Raw genomic sequence first — 20,739 nt, forward strand, 5'->3', positions numbered from 1 at the left:
GTACGTACCCTGAGTCAATGATTCATGTCCTGCCTGGTGATGGATGATGGTAATGGGTCAGCCTGTGGACAGAGGGCAGAGAAACAGCAGAGAAAACTCCAGGAGTAGGGAGGGTGGGGAGGGGGCAGAGCACTAGGGACTCTGGAGATGGCACTGGAACTAGTGCAGAGTGGTCTTCACAAGTTAGAGGTCAAGCTGGAATCTGGGGGTCCAAACATTTGGAGAGGCAGGTACCCTGTCTGTTTTCTTTTTCTTTTCCTTTTTTTAAAAAAAGATTTTATTTATTTATTTTAGAAAGATGGGAGAAAGAGGGAGGGAGGGAGGGGTGGGGGAGGAGCAGGAAACATCAACTCCCAGTAGTTGCTGCTCTTATGTGCCTTGACCAGGCAAGCCTGGGGTCTCGAACCAATGACCTCAGCATTCCAGGTTGACACTTGACCCACTGCGCCACCACAGGTCAGGTTCAGTTTCCCCAACCTGAAAGCTGAGGAGAATAATAATATTCATAGCTATTGTATTATTGTTGAGGATTACATGAGTCAATCCACATACAGGGCTTAGAACAGTGCCTGACTTGTTGTAGCTGCTAAGTGTTGAACCTACTTGGTGTGAATTGCCCCAGTAACCAATACATCTGGGAGCCCCTGGTACAAACCTTTGGTTAATCTCGATTCAGGTTGCTGGTGGGTGGCTTCAGGGGTTGTCTCTTCTTCCTAAGAGACCTATCTAGTCCCCTGTGCCCTTTCACCCAGCTGCTGGACAACCCCCATCCCTTCAACCTTCCCTGCAGGGCTTGGAACCACAGCCAGTTTCCCTACCGCTGTTTTGCAAAGCTGTCTTTCTAAAGCCTCTGCTTTGCTAATGACAGGGAGGCACATATGTTGCAGCTTATGCTTCTATTTCGAGTTGGGGATTTGAAAAGAGAATGTGCACACACGTGGATTAGCATTTGTGTGCAGCCTGTGTGGGTTTGTGGTTGTGAACATGCATGTGCCTGGTCGCACATATATACTTGTGTGACCCTGCGTGGTTGTGCATTAACACATGTTTATGGACATGTGAGCTTCTGAATGATCCCCTGAGCATGTAGAGGAGTATGTGTTTGGAATATACACATATACTTGTGGGCATACACACATGCCCATAACCACGTGTGTGCTTGTGATGCGGTAGGGTTTATTTCATGTGTATCATCGGATGTTTTCACATGGTGCTTTTGTACATCTGTGTGCATATGGGGTGAGTTTGCCTCTCCTCACACCCCAGGAGGCGCCATGCAAGTGTCAACTACAAGGAAGAAAGGAATAATCTGCATAGTTTAGCCTTTGATCTCTGCCACCCTGGAATCATCCCTTGCTCGCACTCCAGCTGCCAAGCTATTTCTCCGGCCCTATGGACTCCATCTTTGAGCTTTGTCTTCCAGAAGCCTCTGCCTCTCCTTGCCACCCCTAGAGGGAGCTGGACTAGAGAAGGGTAATGATCACTTACTGGGCTCCTATGGTGTACCAGGTGCCCGGACCGGATGCTTTGCAGGCATTCTCGAATCTTAGCAGTCCCTCAAAGTGGTACGATGGTTCCCACTCAGAGGTTGAGGAAGCTGGGGATCAGGGGAATTAAGCCATTTGTCTAAGTGATGGAGCTAGAGTTCGAACTTAGGATTGCAAAGCCCGTACTTCCCACTCAAGCAGGCTGTCTCCCTGGAGCCTATGTAGCTGCCAGGCACTGACGAGTGGAAGCCGCAGCCGGAGTTCTGGGGAGGTGTCCTGGGAGACACAGTCTGATGTCAGGGCATGGGGGGCGGGACGCAGTAGGGTCCTCAAAGGACAGCCTAACTCAGTTTCTACTGTAAAAGGGCAGAATGGGAAAACCCAGGTGTCAGAGCAGCCCACGGTTCTAGTGGGAAAAGTGAGGCACGGACCAATAACACAAATAGCAAAGATGAAATAAAAAGCATCTTTGCCACTCCTATCTTAGGCCCTGGACAGGCTGCATCTAAATGCTCCATGTTTTAGGCCCTGGCCAGGTTGCTCAGTGGATAAAGTGTTGTCCCGGTGCCCTGAGTTGATGCTTCTCTCTCTCCCTCTCTCCCCCCTCCCCATTCCCCATCCCCTTCTCTCTCCCCACCTCCGTCTTTTTCTATCTCCCTATCCCTCTCTCTCCCCCTCTCCCTTCCTCCCCCCCTCTCTGTAAAATATATATTTTTTTAATTTTCTCTATGTTCTTATCTGTTAAGTGTGTGTGGGAGAGGGGTTTAGAGGGTTTGTACGAGCCCTTGTTGAAACTAGCATTTGCAGTCTTACTGCACTAGCTCATGCAGCCTCACAGTCATCTGTGAGCTAGTTGTCGTGGTTGGCCCTGTTTTACCTGTGAGGACACCAAGGCTCAGAAAGGTCACAGTTCTTGCTCAAGTGGCAGAGCAGGATAGAAACCTAGGAGTAGTCTGACTCCAAACCCCTACTAAGCCTCTTTGTTTTAAAGTTTCAAACAAATAGTTTATGAGATACCAGAGATATAGTAGACACTCAACAAGCGTTAGCAAATAATGATGATGGTGGCGGTGATAACGACAGTGACAACAATGATGATGAAAGTATGTTTTGCTGAATGTTGATGTGACATTCAATTCCTCAGGTGTCAACATTTCTGGAAAATGCCATGCCATTAGTGGTTGTTTTTATTTTATTTTCAATTGATTTTGAGAGAGAGGGAAGGAGTTGAAATATCTGTTTGTTGGTACTTATTTATTCATACATTGGTTGATTCTTACATGTGCCCTGACCGGGGATCGAACCTGCAACCTTGGTGTATATCAGGACAGTGCTCTAACCCACTGAGCTACCACTGGCTAGGGTCTGTTAGTGATTGTTTTTAGAACAAAGGTTGCTTCCCTCAGGAGAACGGTGATGCCTGTTCCTGTCACAGCCAGCCCAGAGTCAAAAACCACTTTTCAGCTGGGTGGCTCTGAGCACCATTTCCTTATGCCTAATGGAAAGACAAGAATAGCCTACCCAGTTCCTCAAAAGGATAAACAGAGAGTTACCACATGACCAACTAGTTCTGCTCCTAGGTGTTTACCCAAGAGAAATGTAAACAAATGTCCACACAAAAACTTGTACCCAACTATTCATAGTAGCATTATTTGTAACAGCTAAACAGTGGGAACAGCCCAAATCTTGATCTGCTGATGAAGAGGTAAACAAAATCCCTGCTGTGGGCTTTTATATAGCAATGAAAGGAGTCAACCACTGACCATACTACAGCCTGGGCGAACCTTAACAACATATACTGAGTGAAAGAAGCCAGTCACAAAAGACCACATTTTCTATGACTCCATTTCCAGTCTAGGCAAATCTATAGGCAAATGCCAGTCTAGAACAGGCAAATCCACAGAGACAGACAGTAGCTAAGTGGTTGCCAGAGGAAAGAATGGAGAATGCTTGAATGGGTATGGGATTTTGTTTGGGGGTGGGGGGGTGATACAAATATTCTAGAATTAGATAGTGGTAATGGGCACATAAATTTGTGAGTATACTAAAAACGACCGAATCGTACAGTTTCAAAGAATGAATTTTGTGGCGTGTGAATTATATCTCAATAAAAACAGCTTGATCTCCTAGGGTTGCTGTGAAGTTTAAAATGAAGTAATTTGCCCTGGCCGGTTGGCTCAGCGGTAGAGCGTTGGCCTAGCGTGCGGAGGACCCAGGTTCGATTCCCGGCCAGGGCACACAGGAGAAGCGCCCATTTGCTTCTCCACCCCTCCGCCGCGCTTTCCTCTCTGTCTCTCTCTTTCCCTCCCACAGCCAAGGCTCCATTGGAGCAAAGATGGCCCGGGCGCTGGGGATGGCTCTGTGGCCTCTGCCTCAGGCGCTAGAGTGGCTCTGGTTGCAATATGGCGACGCCCAGGATGGGCAGAGCATTGCCCCCTGGTGGGCAGAGCGTCGCCCCTGGTGGGCGTGCCGGGTGGATCCCGGTCGGGCGCATGCGGGAGTCTGTCTGACTGTCTCTCCCTGTTTCCAGCTTCAGAAAAATGGAAAAAAAAAAAAAAAAAAAAATGAAGTAATTTGTGTAAATCCCCCAGCACAGAGCTGGCATTGTGGAATAAGCACTCATTAAATGCTAAACAATTTAAGTAAATCCTAGCTACTATTGCTATTATTATCATTACTATACCATACTATACTATACTATACTATACTGGCTGGTGATTTTAGTTCCTAAACCTCCCCAGAGCTTCAGACTCCTGACCTGTAAGCAGGAACAGTGATACTTTCATTAGTTAGGGGTTCTTAGTCACAGGCAACAGATACCACTCTGCATCACAAGGAAAAAGGGAATTTATTAGAAGGCTGCAGTGTAAATGACCAACTCAGAGGGGAGGGCATAGAACCAGGTGCAGAAAGGAAAGGTCCAAGGGACAGAACCTAAGGACGCGCATAACTGAGAGGCTATGGAATTGCTGGTGAGGTATGTACTGGTGGAGCCGGACTATCTGGGTTTGAATCTCACTCAGCCCTGAAGGCTGTGTGACCTTGAGTTGTTTTCACCATTGGTTCATCTGCTAACTAGGGAAGGTAGAGAGCATGTCAGGGCCTCCTCTATGGGATTGTTGTGGAGATCAAAGGAATCGGTGTCTGTACAATGCTTATCACAGTGCCTTGCACTCTAAACTCCTGATAAATGTTGTTGTTGTTGACAGGGCCTTGACACTGAGGATGATTCAACTCTACCCGACTGCCTGGCTTTGTTCAAGGTTTAAATCTGTAGAGTGTGATGGGCCGAGCTAGGGTCACTCATCTACTCCTTGGCCAGGGGAGGGTGGGGCATCTTGATTGCCAATCTCATTAAGACTTCAAAACTATGGAATGGAGGTGATACCCAAAGGAGAATCCAGAAGAAAGAGGAGGGGGCACAGCAGCAAATCCAATTTGCACCCCCATACTGGTTATTAGGAGGACGAGATAATCTGTGCCAAGTGCCAGGCACATCGTGGGCCCTTAATTACTAGGATTCTTCTTAGCTGATGACTGTCCTCTACCTAAGGGCTCTGAATTTTTCACTGCAGTATGGGTTTGGGATGGAGCATGAAAGGCCTTGAATGCCACGTTAAAGTGTCTGCACTTGGACCATTTTCTAAACACCCTATGGCATGCTCAGAGTCCTTGTGAACCACAGTCACATTCCCTAAGCCTTCCAGCTATGTGGCCGTGGGCACCTGACTTAACATTTTCAGCCTTCAGCTTCCCAGTACATAAAACATGGTCACATTTTGAGTTGGTGGGGCTTAAATGAGATTGTATGTGCGATGTATATATTTTGAACAGTGTCTGGCCAAGGTACATGCTCAATAAATAGTAGTAGTTATTATTACATAAAATAAGGTTAAAGAACTCCACCTCACCAGGTCGATAGGAGAATCAATCAGGATCAAAGAGGATATGGCACTTTGCACACTACCGTGCTGTGTCCCGGAAAGACGTTTCCCCTGGCAACAAGACACACCTTCAGTCTTAACGACTGTCTTTTCATGAAATAAAGTAACATTAAATGTACACATTGCATAATAACATGGAGCCCGATTTCAGAAACATTTGAATATGAGACGAGTATTCTGAGAAGAGAGAAAATAAAGTATTGATAATTTAATGCTTCAAATAATTAAAGAATGTTCTCATAGAGCCTGTTACCAATTTCCCAAAACTTAGAATACAATATTGCTTACTTAATGCTAAAAGGGCACTGAGCATAATTTAATCTTTCCTTGAAGCTTTTGAATTTTCTTGAAGGCAAGATCAGCAATTTTAAAATACACTTTTAGATCCTCTGACTCAATGGTTCTCAACCCTGACTACACATTAGCATTCCCCCCGGGGAGCTTTTGGAAAAAATACTGTTACCTGGGTCCCATTGCAGACTAATTAAATCTGAGTCTCTGGAGGAGGAGCCGCTTGAGCACTGGAATTTTTTGAAGCTTCCCAAGTATATAGTTCTGATGCACAGAGTTTGAGAACCCACAGAGGGTGCTTTCTGTACTTGGAGATGAGGTTGAAGAAGTCGGCACAGGTTGGATCATGGAGGATTTTGTACACCACAACAGAGAAGCTCAATGTTATCCTGTCAGATGGGACACTCCCAAAACTAACAGAATTGTTAGTCCAGTGTGAGCTCAAGTTTGAATGACCACTCTGGTGACCTGTGGAGCAGAACTGGAGTTTGGAAGACTGGACGAAGAAAACCTAGAGTTCTGCAACCATCCAGACTGTATCAGTTATCTGTTGCTGTGTAACAAAATAGCCCCCCACATCTAGTGGCCTTTAGCAATGGTTTAGGATCTCTCTTGATTCTGCGGGTTGGCCGGGAAGTTCTTCTGCAGGTCTTCCTGTGTTCCCTCATGCAGCTGCACTCAGTTGGAGGGTTGTCTGGGGGCTGGGCTAGTTGGAATAACTGGACCTCTCTCCACATGGTCTCTCATCTTTGATGTCTTCTTGGCATTAGAAGAGTTCTCAGCGAGAGAGGAGAGGTAGAAACTGCAAGGTCTAATCAGGCCTAGCCTTGGAAGCCATATGATGTTACTTACACCTCATTCCATTGGCCAAAGCAATTCACAAGGCCAGCACGGGTTCAAGCGGTGGAGAAATGGGTTCTACCTCTTGATGAGGGGCAAGAGAAATTTCTATTTCAAAAGATTATGCATTTGATAGGAGAAACCTGTGGCTATGTTTTGCCACACAGATGGAAGGTACTGAAGCCTGGCCTGAGGCGGGGGCAGTAGACAGAAGTGAATCATTCATTCAGTCAGTGAGGTAATCCTTTATTCAGTAATTGATCAGACACCTCCTGTGTCCCAGGCACTTTTCTAGGCAACTGTAACTGTCAGTTACAGTTACAGCTATAACTGACAATGGCAGGTTTCTACTGCTCTTGTAGAGCTTACAATCTAGGGGGTAGGGAGGTAGACAATAAAAGTATACCATAGAATATGAAATTCAAAAGTGCTATGAAGAAAACAAAGTGTGATAAGAGATTAGAGAGGGTTATTTTAGGCATCTCTGAGTAAGGAAAATCTGAGTGGAAAACTGAATGAAGTGAGCTGTACAGAAGTTTGGAGGCTGGAGAACAGCAAGTGCAAAGGCCCTGAGGCAGGAGCATGCTTCATGTTTGAGAAAGAACAGGGAGTCTAGTGTGGCTAGGGCACAGTGAGTGAGCAAGAGAGTGAAAGATGATGAGGTGGGAGAGGCAGGCAGGGTCAGAGTGTATGGGATTTTGTAGAGGATGATAAAGACTTGGAATTTTATATCAAGTGTAAAGCGAGAAGCCACTGGCAGATGGTGTGCAAGATTGAACATGATCTCTGTTTCAAAAGACCTATTCTAGGTACGGGGATAAAAAAGATTGAAAAACCAAAGATTGGAGACCAATTAAGAAGTCATTACTTACAGTACACCTGAAATCAATACAAACTAATATTAAAAGTAAAGGGAGAGAGAGAGATCATTGCTTAGACTAGTGTTTTTTCAATTGCCAGTCCGCCAGAAATTTCTGCCAGTCTGTGAAAGAGTTAACCATCCTGATATTGTATGAATCTGAAAACCACTGGCTCAGAGAATAGTTATAGTGGGAAAACTGGTGAATAAATGTTAGATGTTAGGTATATTTTGAGGCAGAACTAATATATTCAATAATTTACTAAAACATTGGAAAATGGGTATGAGAGAATGATAATTGAAAGAAGTCCACAGCTTTTGGCTTACATGGATGAATTGTGGTGCTTTTCACTGAGATGTGGGGGACCCCAAGGAAGGCATAGATGAATTAAGTGGGTCACAAGTTTGGTTTGGAATAGGTTATGTTTGGATGCTGTTTTGACCTCTGAGTGAGGCTGGCAAGTAGGCAGTGAGTCGTTGAGTCTGCAGTCCAGGTTGGAGTTGCAGACAGAAATCTGGGTGTTATCAAGGGCTACCTCAAAGCTTGGGACTGGATGGGTCACTTTGGGGGAGAGTTTGAAAGTGAGGAGATCTGAAGACTGAGCTCTGGGATGCTTCAACATTTAGGGGTAGTCTGAGGGGCAGGACCCAGCCACGGAGACTGAGAAGGAGTGACCAGTGGGGTGTGTATCCTGGAAGCCCAGGAAGAAAGCATGGCAGAAGGGTAGAACTGGCGGTGTTGAATGATGCTGAGCAGTCAGGTAAACCAAGGCAGAGAAAGAGCTGATCATTTGGATTCGGCAACCTGGAGGTCACTGGTATCTTAAGATTAAACGAAGCAGAGTGAAGTGGGTTGAGGAGAGAATAAGATAATTGCAGAGAAACAAGGGTGTGTGGTGTGTGTGTGTGTGTGGTGTGTGTGTTTAGTTGAGAAAAAGTGCAGAGTATTTGCATGGAAATAATTTACTAGAAAGGTAAAATTGTCAATGGTGCAGGAGATGGGGCAATTGCAGGAACAAAGGGCACGTGACCTGGGGGAGCAGGTGGCCTCGGGTAGCAAACAGGGACAGCTCTTCCATTGTATCCATGGGGAAGGCAGAGCATATGGGCTCAGAAGCAGGTAGATTGAAAGATTTGGCATTAGTAGCGTGGAGAGTCAGGAGGCATTTAGAAAGTAGAACGTGGAATGAAAGGATTTAAAGCCTCTCCCAGTGAGACCATCTCTTATCTGCAAGCTCTCCCAACACCCCGTCTGCGCCAGGCCAGGTGCCAGGCCCAGGGGCTCCAGATGACTCACCCTTTGTCCCTGCTGATGAAGAAGTGCGGTCTAAGAAGGGGCGCAGGCCTGTAAACTGACAGCTTCACTACAGTGTGCTAATAATAAAGACAGGTACAAAGTGTTTTGAGAACAAAGAGGGTGTGAGTAACTCTGCCTGGAGGGGTCAGAGGAGGCTCTGAGGAGGTGAAATTCAAATTAGGCTTCCTGGTGGATGAGAGCATTATCAGGCCAGCTGGGGGAGGAAGGTCATTCAAGGTGGAAAGAATGGCAAGTGAAAGCCACGGAGAAGAGAAAAAACCTTTTACTTCTTTTCTCAGCGCCCCACCTGTCTCTTTTCTCTTCGCCCCACCTCCCTCTCCATTCCCAAGCTGTCGTCTCTCAGGCTTTCTTAGTTCAAGAGGAAATTTTTCTTTTTGGAAAGTTTAATAAACTTCCGTTCAGCCTGCACCGAGTCATGACAAAGGTGTGTTTCACACTTAAACATCTCAGATGTTATTTTTTGCTCTTGAAGAACAAGCTATTTTTAAAGAAACCCAAACTCACTGGGACCCAGCGAGGATGATTTCTGTGACCTGTTTTTAAAAAGTGAGCTTTGGGAAGGAACATAGTGACCAGCGGTGGCCATTCCTTCCTTGAAATGTTTCAGCGAGCCAGTGAGTAGTTTCACCTTTCTAAGCTGCGTGTTTTGTCGTGGCTGTGTGGTTTTCTGGAAAACTCTCCGGGAGCGTGCGACAGTTATCCAATAACAGACGAGGGGAGAGGAGGCCCCCACTTTCTCAGAGGTGGGCTAAGATCATGGTAGAAAGGCTGGAGGGCAGGAGTGGATTTGAGAGGGTTGACATGGTGCAGGGAACAGGGGAGAAGGCATTCCCGTACTGCAGAAGTGTTCCTGTGCCTGTCTGTGTAGCTTGCCTCCTCCCCACAGGCGCCACCGAGTCCTTCCATTCCTGAACTCGCAGAGGCTCCTCCACAGAGTCTGTACCTCCACCCCCTCGGGTCTGATCTGGCTTGTGACAACTTTGACCAATTGAACACAGGGAAAGCGACTCTGGGTCAGTCCTAGGACCAGTATTTAAGAGTCTTTAAAAGTGACTGCTGTGATAAGTCCCAGATATACAAAGGGGCTACGTATATACAGTCCAGTTGACACAGCCAATGGCCAGCATGTGTGCGCCATCTTGATTGGTCAGCCCTGTTGAGCCTTCAGATGGATCCAACCCCAGCTGACATCTGCCTGCAGTTGCGTGAGAGACCTCATAGGTGTGCCCAGCTGTGCTCAGTCAACCTCCAGGACCACAAAAGATAATTATAAATTGTTATTTCAAGCCAGTGAGTTTTAGGGTGGTTTGTTACACATCAGTAGCTAACCAAAATATCATCTATTTTCATCAGTCTTGGCTAACACCAGGCGCTAGGCTGGGTGTTTCTCATTTTAATGCTCATGACAACTTGGAGATAAGTAGTATTATTTTCCCTTTGGAAGATGAAACAACGCTCAGAGATGTTCTCCAGAACTGGCCACATACCACTCAAGCGCCTGTGGCATGGGTACTACAGCTGGACACATTGATATTATACAACTCATCGCATTTCTCCCAGCCATGCCCCTCCTCCTGAGCACTCTCTCAGAGAATGGTGCTACCCCACCCAGGCCTGCAGCCTGGGACACCCAGTACTGTCTCCACTGTCTTGTCTACTGTGGAGATGAGAACAACCTCTATCCTGAGTGTTGGGAGACCTGGAGTGGGGGCTTGGCTTTGCCACTCGGTCGCCATCTGATGTTGGGGACCAAATAAGCTAACAGGGTATTTTGCAGTTGTATATCTAGGGGACAGAGGTATTGGGCCCAACCCTCCACCTCACCTGCCTAAGTTAACGAAGGGCTGTGCTTCAGTACTTGACCTGTCCGCCCATGTTCCCCGGAAGAGACTGGAAGCTAGTTTCTTCTTGGTGTAAAGTTAGATTGACTAGTAAGGTGGGGGTTGTCTTTGAGTTGCCTTGGAAACTTAATTGACTTGCTAATGGCCCACATTACCAAGAAAATAAAGAGGGATGGGGGCGGCCATGTTTTTGCAGCTCAGACAGTAGTGACTGTTGGCAATGAGCTGTGGCATCCTCCCGAACCCATCCTGTATATATCTTTAAGTCTCTGTCTACCTTTAATTCAATTTAGTACCATTTCCTGCTTGAGACCCTGGAATAGACCCGTCGCATGGGACACGGCAGTCTGACTTTAGACAAGTCATGTCTCCTCTCTGGGTTTTAGTTTACTTTTCTGAGAATAAGGGTATTGGGCTAGAGATCACAGTTTCTCCAACCCGAGTAATGTACGAATTCCTCCATTTAAAAAAAACATTTATTATGAAAATTTCCAAAAAGACTGAGATGTAGTGAGTGTAGTAAAACTTTATTTAACTTTCATCTGATTTCAACAATCATTTCCATCTTGTCATACTTTATAACTTATGGTCCCACCTATGTTTGGTTACTGACTATGACATCTATGACATCAAATCATCCCACCCCTAAATTAGGATTGCCAGACTCAGCAAATGAAAATACAGGAAACTCTTACTAGTAATATGTTCTGCTGGAGATGTAAAGGCCATTCGTTGTATTTGGCTCTGTAAGCTCTTAAAGTCACTTTTAATCTAGAATAGCCCCTTCTTCTCCCCCCAGCTTCACTTTTCTTTTTCATGCTATTTGCTTATTAGAGTAACTGGGTCAGTTGTCCGTAAAAGAGTCCACATTCTGAATTTGGCTGATTGCTTCCTGATGGTGTCATTTACGTGTACCTCTAGCCCCTGTGCTTAGGTGGTAAGTTTTATTTAAAGCCTTCATTGGATTCAGGTTAAACCTTTCTGGCCAGGATAGAGGTGCTGTGTAGTTGAGCATGCATCTCATCAGGGGGCACAGATATGTGTTCACCTCATTTTTAGTGAAGGTCACATTTATCAGAGGATTTAGGTGGTCACACTCTTATTTCTTCATTGAAAAGTTTTCTATCAATCCTTCATTCAAAGATTTTACCATGCATTTCTGATTGTTACTTCAACCAGGTATGTTATTAGTGTTTGCAAAATGGTGATGATCTACTTTTAGTATTTCTTCTAACTTATTAGCTGAAATTCTGCTGTATATAAGAACTTTTTCTTTGTTCTGGCCAGATAGCTCAGTTGTTTAGTACGTTGTCCAGATATGATATGATACGCCAAAGTTGCGGGCGTGATCCCTGGTCAGGAAACATATGAGAATCAACTAATGATCGCCTGGATAAGTGGAGCAACAGATCAGTGATTTTTTTCTCTTTCTCCTCCCTCTTTCTCTTTCTCTCTCTTTAAAATCAATCAATAAAAAACAATTATAAAAGAACTTTTTCTTAACTTCTAGGTCTAGTTGGTTCCCCTGAAATATAGTTCATAATGGAAGGCAGAATAAATATTTAATTCTTTTTAAAAAGAAAACCCTCCAGTTTCTATGAAATTTACAGGACAGAATCGAATAGCAATGTTGATAGTTCCAACTCAGATTTAAAATTACAAGTGTTTTACTTAACTTGTTTGATGTTATACTTGTAACTCTTTTGTCTTAAAAATCTTGGATCCTGACAACATTGATATAATGACTAAAATGTTTTCTCACGATAGACTTTTTTAATAGCAATACTGAAATTATTAACAATAAGACTATCGAGAGTTTATGTTTCTTTGTTGTTTTGCCTCTCCTTTATCCTTAGAATATATCTCATGGAAGATGTGTGGTTAAAAATACTTTGTTTTGTCCATGTCTCTTAGTCTCGTTTTTATGTCCCACCAATGTATGGAATCATGTAGTTCTTGGTTTTTTCTGATTTACTAATTTTACTCCGTATAATGTTATCAAGATCCCACCATTTTGTTGCAAATGATCCGATGTCATCATTTCTTATGGCTGAGTAGTATTCCATAGTGTATATGTGCCACATCTTCTTTATCCAGGGGTGAGGGGAGAGAGGATGTGGGGGGGGGAGGGGCACAAAGAAAACTAGATAGAGGGTGACGGAGGACAATCTGACTCTGGGTGATGGGTATGCAACATAATTAAATGACAAGACAACCTGGACATGTTTTTTTTGATATATGTACCCTGATTTATTGATATCACCCCATTAACATTAATAAAAATTTATTTAAAAAATACTTTGTTTTAAGGTCAGTAGGATTTGTTCTTTTTTTTTTTTCTGCGTGGTCATTTTATCAACTTCGTATGAAGTTATATTCAGGTTCTTGCTTATTTTTCATTTCAGGGGATTATTTTAAAATTTTATATGATTTAAATATTTACATGAATCATTTGTGAGATGTCAACCTCACAGCTATCTGATAAGGCTCATTCAGAGAAGCTGCACTTCAATCCTTTCCCCTCCTTTCTGTTCTTTTTCTTCCCTGCAGAAACACTTTTAACGCTTGGCTTCTCAACGCCAGCTCTATTGGCATTTGGGGCCAGATAGTCCTTTGTTATGGGGGGCAGGGGAGCTCCTGTGTATTGTAGGATGTTTAGCAGCATCCTTGGTCTGTACCCATTATATGCCAGTTATAACTAAAAGTGTCTCCAGACATTGATAAATGTCCTGGGTGGGGCAAAAGTACTCCTGGTTCAGAATCACTGTTTTTTGTTGTTGTTTGTTTGGGTTTTTTTTTTTTACAGAGACAGAGTCAGAGAGAGGGATAGATAGGGACAAACAGACAGGAACAGAGAGAGAGATGAGAAGCATCAATCATTAGTTTTTCGTTGCGACACCTTAGTTGTTCATTGATTGCTTTCTCATATGTGCCCTGACCAGGGTAACCCCTTGCTTAAGCCAGCAACCCTGGGTCCAAGCTGGTGAGCTTTGCTCAAATCCTTTGGAAAGGATTGAGTCCAACGCTCTATCCACTGTGCCACCACCTGGTCAGGCCAGAATCACTGTTTTAAGGGAAACAAATTTTTTTCCTCCTCTTTTCAAAAAATTTTATTTACTGATTTTAGAGAGAGGAAAGGAGAGAGAGAGAAACATCAATTTGTTGTTCTACTTACTTATGCATACATTGGTTGATTCTTGTATGTGCCCTGACCGGGGATTGAACCCACAACCTTAGTATATGGGGACAACACTCGAACCAACTGAACTACCCAGCCATGACCTACCCAGACATATCCTAAGGGAAATACTTTCTTACAGGCTTGAAAACCTGATGGGGATTTCAAGTCTAAAATGTCTGCATTTAAGGTTAAACTTGTCACTATAGGCAACCACTTTGGACTAATTTTTTTTTTTTTTTTTTTTTTTGTGGCAGAGACAGAGAGAGTCAGAGAGAGGGACAGACAGACAGGAAGGGAGAGAGATGAGAAACATCAATTCTTTGTTGTGGCTCCTTAATTGTTCATTGATTGATTTCTCATATGTGCCTTGGCTGGGGGGCTACAGCAGACCGAGTGACCCCTTGCTCAAGCCAGCGACCTTGGGCTCAAGCTGGTGAGCCTTGCTCAAACCAGATGAGCCTGCACTCAAGCTGGCGACCTCGGGGTCTCGAACCTGTGTCCTCCACATCCCAGTCCGAAGCTCTATCCACTGCGCCACCATCTGGTCAGGCACAAGGACTAAATTTTGAGTGTCAGGATTCATTGACAAGATGGCTCTCCCAGTGATCCAGAATGTGCTTATCTTATTATTATTATTATTTATAAATTATAACTGAAACCAAGACCCACATTTAGAAACCTCTCTTAGAACTGTGGACCCTGAAAATCTGAGCATCCAGAGATCCAGACACCTCAGTACCTTCCCTAGTTTGCAGAATGCTGGGGCTGGGTGATTTCATAGAGCCTTCCTGCTGTTGGAAGCTTTCTTGTTCTAAAAGTCCAGAAGCTGGCTTCTCATACAGGGGTGGACCGCATAGTGAGTAGAATCCCAGGTCTTCAACTTATCAGCTCCGTGATGGAGTGCAAGTTACTGCCCTTCCTGGGGCCTTAGGAGTCTTCTTCACTATAAATTAAGATGTAAATTGTACTTACTTCATGGGATTGTTTCAAGGATTAAAGACATAATTCATGTTAAGTGCATAATATACTGTGCAGCATATAAGAAGTGCTTAATAAATGTAGGCTGTTAGTGTAATTACCTCCAGGGCTAGGTAGTGGTGTGCCAGGAAATACTCAAAGCATCAGGTTAGAGAAGGAAGCATCTTCCTAGAGTGTGAATTTATTACTTGAAGAGTTAGGGGGAAAAAAAATAGGCTTTGCATTTTTCTCTTAAAGGGAAGTCATTAAAAACGTTATTTTTTTATGTTAGAACAAACATGGGAATGGGTGGTGAAATTTGAATGGATTTGAAAGATAAAATCTGAGACTTCAAAGAAATTTTATGCCTGAGGCTGTTGAGTCTGGGCCTCATCCCCAGACCTCCAGGGAGGCTCTGTCAGCCTCCTCTGATGGAGGGAGCTTCGGTGAGACAGTTTCAGCGGTAGCTCTGGGCTGTTTTGCATCTTAGACCGATAGATATTAGATAATAGAAATTAGCTATTAGAAGAAATTGTGTAAAAATTGGGGAATTCTTCCACATCGATTTGGGATTTGTTACCCAAGGAAGAGGAGTGGGAAAGTTTGCTGGGTTTTCGTTCAAGAAATATTTATTAAATGATGACTGTATGCCTGGCACCATTCTAAGGGATACAAAGAAAACAAACACTCATTCTGCCCACGTGAGACCTGCAGACTAGTACTGGTCACTTGGTATTAGTAGCTACCATAGACTCAATAAGGGAACTGAACTTTTGGGCTTTAGAGGAAAGACCTGGCAGTTAGCTACTCACCTGTCCAATAACTGCCTGGTCTTTCCAAAGCCCAAAAGTCTTGAGTAGGCTGTTGTATGAAAGTCTAGAGTCATAGTTCTCACTTGGGGCTTTTAGATATTTGTAGTGGGGTATGGCCAGTCATAATGACATTTATTGGGGGAAGCCAAGAAAGCTGGATACCATGCAGTGTATGAACAGTATTGCACAACTTTTGAATGTCACTCTGAACATTTATGTAGGTGAAAGTCCTGCATTGTATACAATTATCTGCACCTAACAATTAAGTTCATTTTTTTAATGTAAGGACAAAATATATTATAGCATGATTTTAATTTTCCAGGGAGGCAAAAACTATCCAAAGTGAATGAATATTATCTACTTTGTTGTGTTCAGACTCTCCCAAGAGTTATTTGCCACTTCAGAAAATCTTGACAGCAATAGCAATTTTATTACTGGTATTTGCTGCTGCAGACCAGTGCGGCTAGTAATTGTCCAGGTTCTGAGTGAGAATGGTGTGAAATGAAGAAATAAATTCAGAGAGAAAAAGGATGGGATTGGGAGGTCTCTGCACAGCTCATAGCTTGCAAGAGCTATTCTCCACCCCCAAACCGCTATCTTTATAGGGCAGAGCAAAGTCATTAGCAAATCAGAGGTATCTCTGATACAAAGTCACATTTCCAAGGCAACCCAAGAATTCTCCCAAGTGCAGAAAACCCCCACCATACACAACGTCTTAACTTCACAGAACTAAGGATGAAAAGAAAACAGCCTCCACTCTCTCTGAGGGACATGGGGGATAGGACCAGTGCAAACAATCCAGCATCACAGTTAACATAGAGGTGTGGGGAAGAACTTAGCCCTTAGCAACTTAACCAAGCAGGTGAGGTGGGGGGTTGGGCAGACTGTCAGTTTACTGCCAGTCCCCCACACCTCTGTCCCCCAAAAATCTAAACCACAAGGACCCTATCAGTTTGCAGTCTCCGACAATTTGCCTCTCCAATTGGAATCTGTAGCTGTTGATTTGGGGTCAGTGCTTCTCAAACTGTAAGGTATATGTGATTACCTGGTTATCTTGCTTCCTTCCTAAAAAAAATGGAAGAGACTATCTGGATCTCTTAATAACAGAAAGAACCCAGCAGGGAGGGCGAGGCTGCCCATAACAGAGAGGGGCAGATGAAGGAGTGAAGTTCTTTAGAGCAATGGTCCCCAACCCCCGGGCCGTGGACAGGTACCGGTCCTTGGGCCATTTGGTACCAGTCTGCAGAGAAAGAATAAATAACTTACATTATTTCCGTTTTATTTATATTTAAGTCTGAACGATGTTTTCTTTTTTTTTTCTTTCTTTCTTTCTTTCTTTCTTTCTTTTTTTTTTTTGTATTTTTCTGAAGCTGGAAACTGGGAGGCATTCAGACAGACTCCCGCATGCGCCCTACCGGGATCCACCTGGCATGCCCACCAGGGGGCGATGCTCCGCCCATTCGGGGCGTGGCTCTGTTGCAACCAGAGCCATTCTAGCGCCTGAGGCAGAGGCCACAGAGCCATCCTCAGCGCCCGGGCCAACTTTGCTCCAATGAAGCCTTGGCTGTGGGAGGGGAAGAGAGAGACAGAGAGGAAGAAGAAGGGGAGGGGTGGAGAAGCAGATGGGCGTTTCTCCTGTGTGCCCTGGCCGGGAATCGAACCCGGGACTCCTGCACGCCAGGCCGACGCTCTACCACTGAGCCAACTGGCCAGGGCCGATGTTTTATTTTTTAAAAAATGACCAGATTCCCTCTGTTACATCTGTCTAAGACTCACTCTTGACGCTTGTCTTGGTCACGTGATACATTTATCCGTCCCATCCTAAAGGCCGGTCCATGAAAGTATTTTGTGACATTAAACCGGTCCGTGGCCCAAAAAAAGTTGGGAACTACTGCTTTAGAGGGAAGGAAAAGGGGGAACCCAGACACAGTGAAGGGACCTTGATCTTTTGTTAAGAGAAGCTGGTTATTGTAAAAGGAGGGAAGGAAGAGAGAGTGGCTGAGATGCAGGTAGATTTAGAAACATGATGGCAGGAAGTTGAGGGATGTCACATCCCCTGTGTCCCACCTCTCACCCACAGCAGCACTAGCCACTCTTCTGTCTTCAGCTGCTTTCTGTAGATCTGGCCTACCGTCAGCAGAGGGGTGGGGAAATGAACAGGGAGATCGTATTGAATTCTCTACCTCCTGGGGCAATTACTTTGGAAAATATAGTAATATACAAGTAAGTTATTATCGTTACCCCAACTTCTTATTACGGTTGTTCCCCTAGGTCAGCACTGACCAATAGGGATTTCTGCAATGATGGAAATGTTTTTGTCAGTGCCATTCAATATGGTAGCCACTAGTCACATGTAGCTACGGAGTACTTGAGAGATGACTAATGCAATTGAGGAACTGAATTTTAAGTTTTGTTTAATTTTATTTAATTTAGATTTAAATAGCTACATGTGGCTGGTATCTGTTGTATTGGATTGTGCAAGTCCACGTGTTTTTTGCCTCTGTCTCAATGTGGTTGTTCGAAGATGTTGTTTGGGCCCATGAGCCCTGGACTAGGGATCAGACCAGAGTCCAATTTCATCCATGCCCTTTCTTGGCCTGGTGACTTGGGGCAATTCATTTCTTTCTCTGGGCCTCAAGGTCCTCTATCTTCTTCAGTGGGGGAAATAGGAGGGTCAAATTAGCTAAAGCTGTGAAGGCACTCGGAGCTGTGAAAGGCTGTACTCTGCTTGTGCAGGGGAACCAACCCGCCTCCCACTGCTAGGCGCCTTTTATGAGAATGGCACAGCACTATGCCAAGGGTATGCTCCAAAGATGCCTCCTCATATAGCCTTGGAAAACCCTTTCCTCCGCCTGTTGTCTGCTCCCTCCTCTGCGGGCTATTCAGGGTTATTTGATTAACACACATCTCTCCCACTGGCCTCCAGTTCTACCAGTATAGGGCTGTGGAGCTGTTTGCTTTTGGATCCCTAGAGACTAGTACATAGTAGCCCAGGGGTCGGGAACCTTTTTGGCTGAGAGAGCCATGAATGCCACATATTTAAAATGTAACTCCGTGAGAGCCATACAACGACCCAGAGGGGTGGGGAAATGAACAGGGAGATCCTATTGAATTCTCTCTGTTCATTTGGTATTGTCCCGGAGGACAGCTGTGATTGGCTCCAGCCACCCGCAACCATGAACATGAGCGGTAGGAAATGAATGGATTGTAATACATGAGAATGTTTTATATTTTTAATGTTATTATTATTTTTATTAAAGATTTGTCTGCAAGCCAGATGCACCCATCAAAAGAGCCACATCTGGCTCACGAGCCATAGGTTCCTGACCTCTCATAGTAGCCTCTCAGTAATATTTGTGCACTGTATGGATGAAACAGGAAGTGCTAGTGTTTGAATTTGGTGTGATTTTAAAACTCACTGAGCTCTAGAACTTTTCAACCTCTAATACTCTTGTTTATAATGGTGGAAATACTGGAAAAGACCCAAATATTTATCACAGTGGCTTGACTTAATTAAATGATTCTTAAGATACAACATTACGCAAAATAGTATTCAGTGACACAAGAAGAGGTGTATTTACTTTATATTGTTAAGGGAAAAAAACAAAACTGAAGGTATACTATCTCATTTTGTAAAAGTTATATATTTATATGCATAGGAAAAGTTTGGAACAATAGATAGAAATATTAACAGTGATTACTATTGCTGGGTGGGATTAGGAGGTAACAGTTCTGTTCTTTTTTTCTAAAACATCTATTTGGCCCTGGCCGGTTGGCTCGGTGGTGGAGCATCGGCCTGGTGTGCAGGAGTCCGGGTTCGATTCCTGGCCAGGGCACACAGGAGAAGCGCCCATCTGCTTCTCCACCCCTCCCCCTCTCCTTCCTCTCTGTCCTCTCTTCCCCTCCTGCAGCCGGGGCTCCGCTGGAGCAGGGTTTGCCCGGGCGCTGAGGATGGCTCTGTGGCCTCTGCCTCAGGCGCTGGAATGGCTCTGATTGCAGCAGAGCGAGGCTTCAGATGGGCAGAGCATCGCCCCCTGGTGGGCATGCCGGGTGGATCCCGGTCGGGCGCATGCGGGAGTCTGTCTGACTGCCTCCGGTTTCCAGCTTCGGAAAAATACAAAAAAAAGAAAAAAGAAAAAAAAACATCGATTTGATTTTTTATGGAAATGGTATTTAATATATCCAGAAAAAGCAAAAATAGACAGAGTAGATTAGTGGTTGCCTATGGCTAGGGATTGGAATGGGGATTAATGGTAAATAGGTGTGAGGGATTTTATGGAGAATGTGTAAAATGTTCTAAAACATTCACAGTGAGTGATGTTGCTCCACTGGGTAAATTTACTAAAAATCCTTGACTGGTACATCTGAAATGTGTGAAATTTTTTTTTTTTTAATTTTTCTTAAGTTGGAAATGGGGAGGCAGTCAGACAGACTCTCGCATGCACTGGACCGGGATCCACCCGGCATGCCCACCAGGGGGCGATGCTCTGCCCATCTGGGGCGTCGCTCTGTTACAACCAGAGCCATTCTAGCACTTGAGGCAGAGGCCATAGAGCCATCCTCAGTGCCTGGGCAAACTCCACTCCAATGGAGCCTTGGCTGCTGGAGGGGAAGAGACAGAGAGGAAGGAGAGGGGGAGGGGTGGAGAAGCAGATGGGCACCTCTCCTGTGTGCCCTGGCCAGGAATCGAACCCAGGACTCCCGCACGCCAGGCCGACGCTCTACCACTGAGCTAACTGGCCAGGGCCTGAAATGTGTGAATTTTATGATATGTAAATATATGTCAATAAAAATTAAAAAATATATTATATACCTTCTTTAAAAAATTAAAACAACACAGAAGTATTTAAAGTCCCCCATCCCACATCCAGTTCTACTTTCCAAGCATTAATAGTAGTAATTGGTGTTCACTCCTTTCTGATGTTTTTCTGTGCAGAATCCAAGTGTTGCATACACATAATAGATTCTTCCTCCAGACATACAATGCAGGACATGTAAAATTGAACAGTAGCTGCCCTAGGAGGTGGGATTAGGGGTAGAAGGAGTTTAATGGGGAGCAGGAAAGGAGAGGCACACTTGAAATTCTAATTTTCTTTACTTTTGCATCATTTCCATGTTTTTCTCAGGAATATTTAGGGTTATAAATTTAATAAAGATATTGGAATAAGGGATACCATTGAATGCTTAATGCTGTGCAGTCCTCCTGTTT

This window comes from Saccopteryx bilineata, chromosome 2 (assembly GCF_036850765.1).
Source record: "Saccopteryx bilineata isolate mSacBil1 chromosome 2, mSacBil1_pri_phased_curated, whole genome shotgun sequence".
NCBI lineage: Eukaryota > Metazoa > Chordata > Mammalia > Chiroptera > Emballonuridae > Saccopteryx > Saccopteryx bilineata.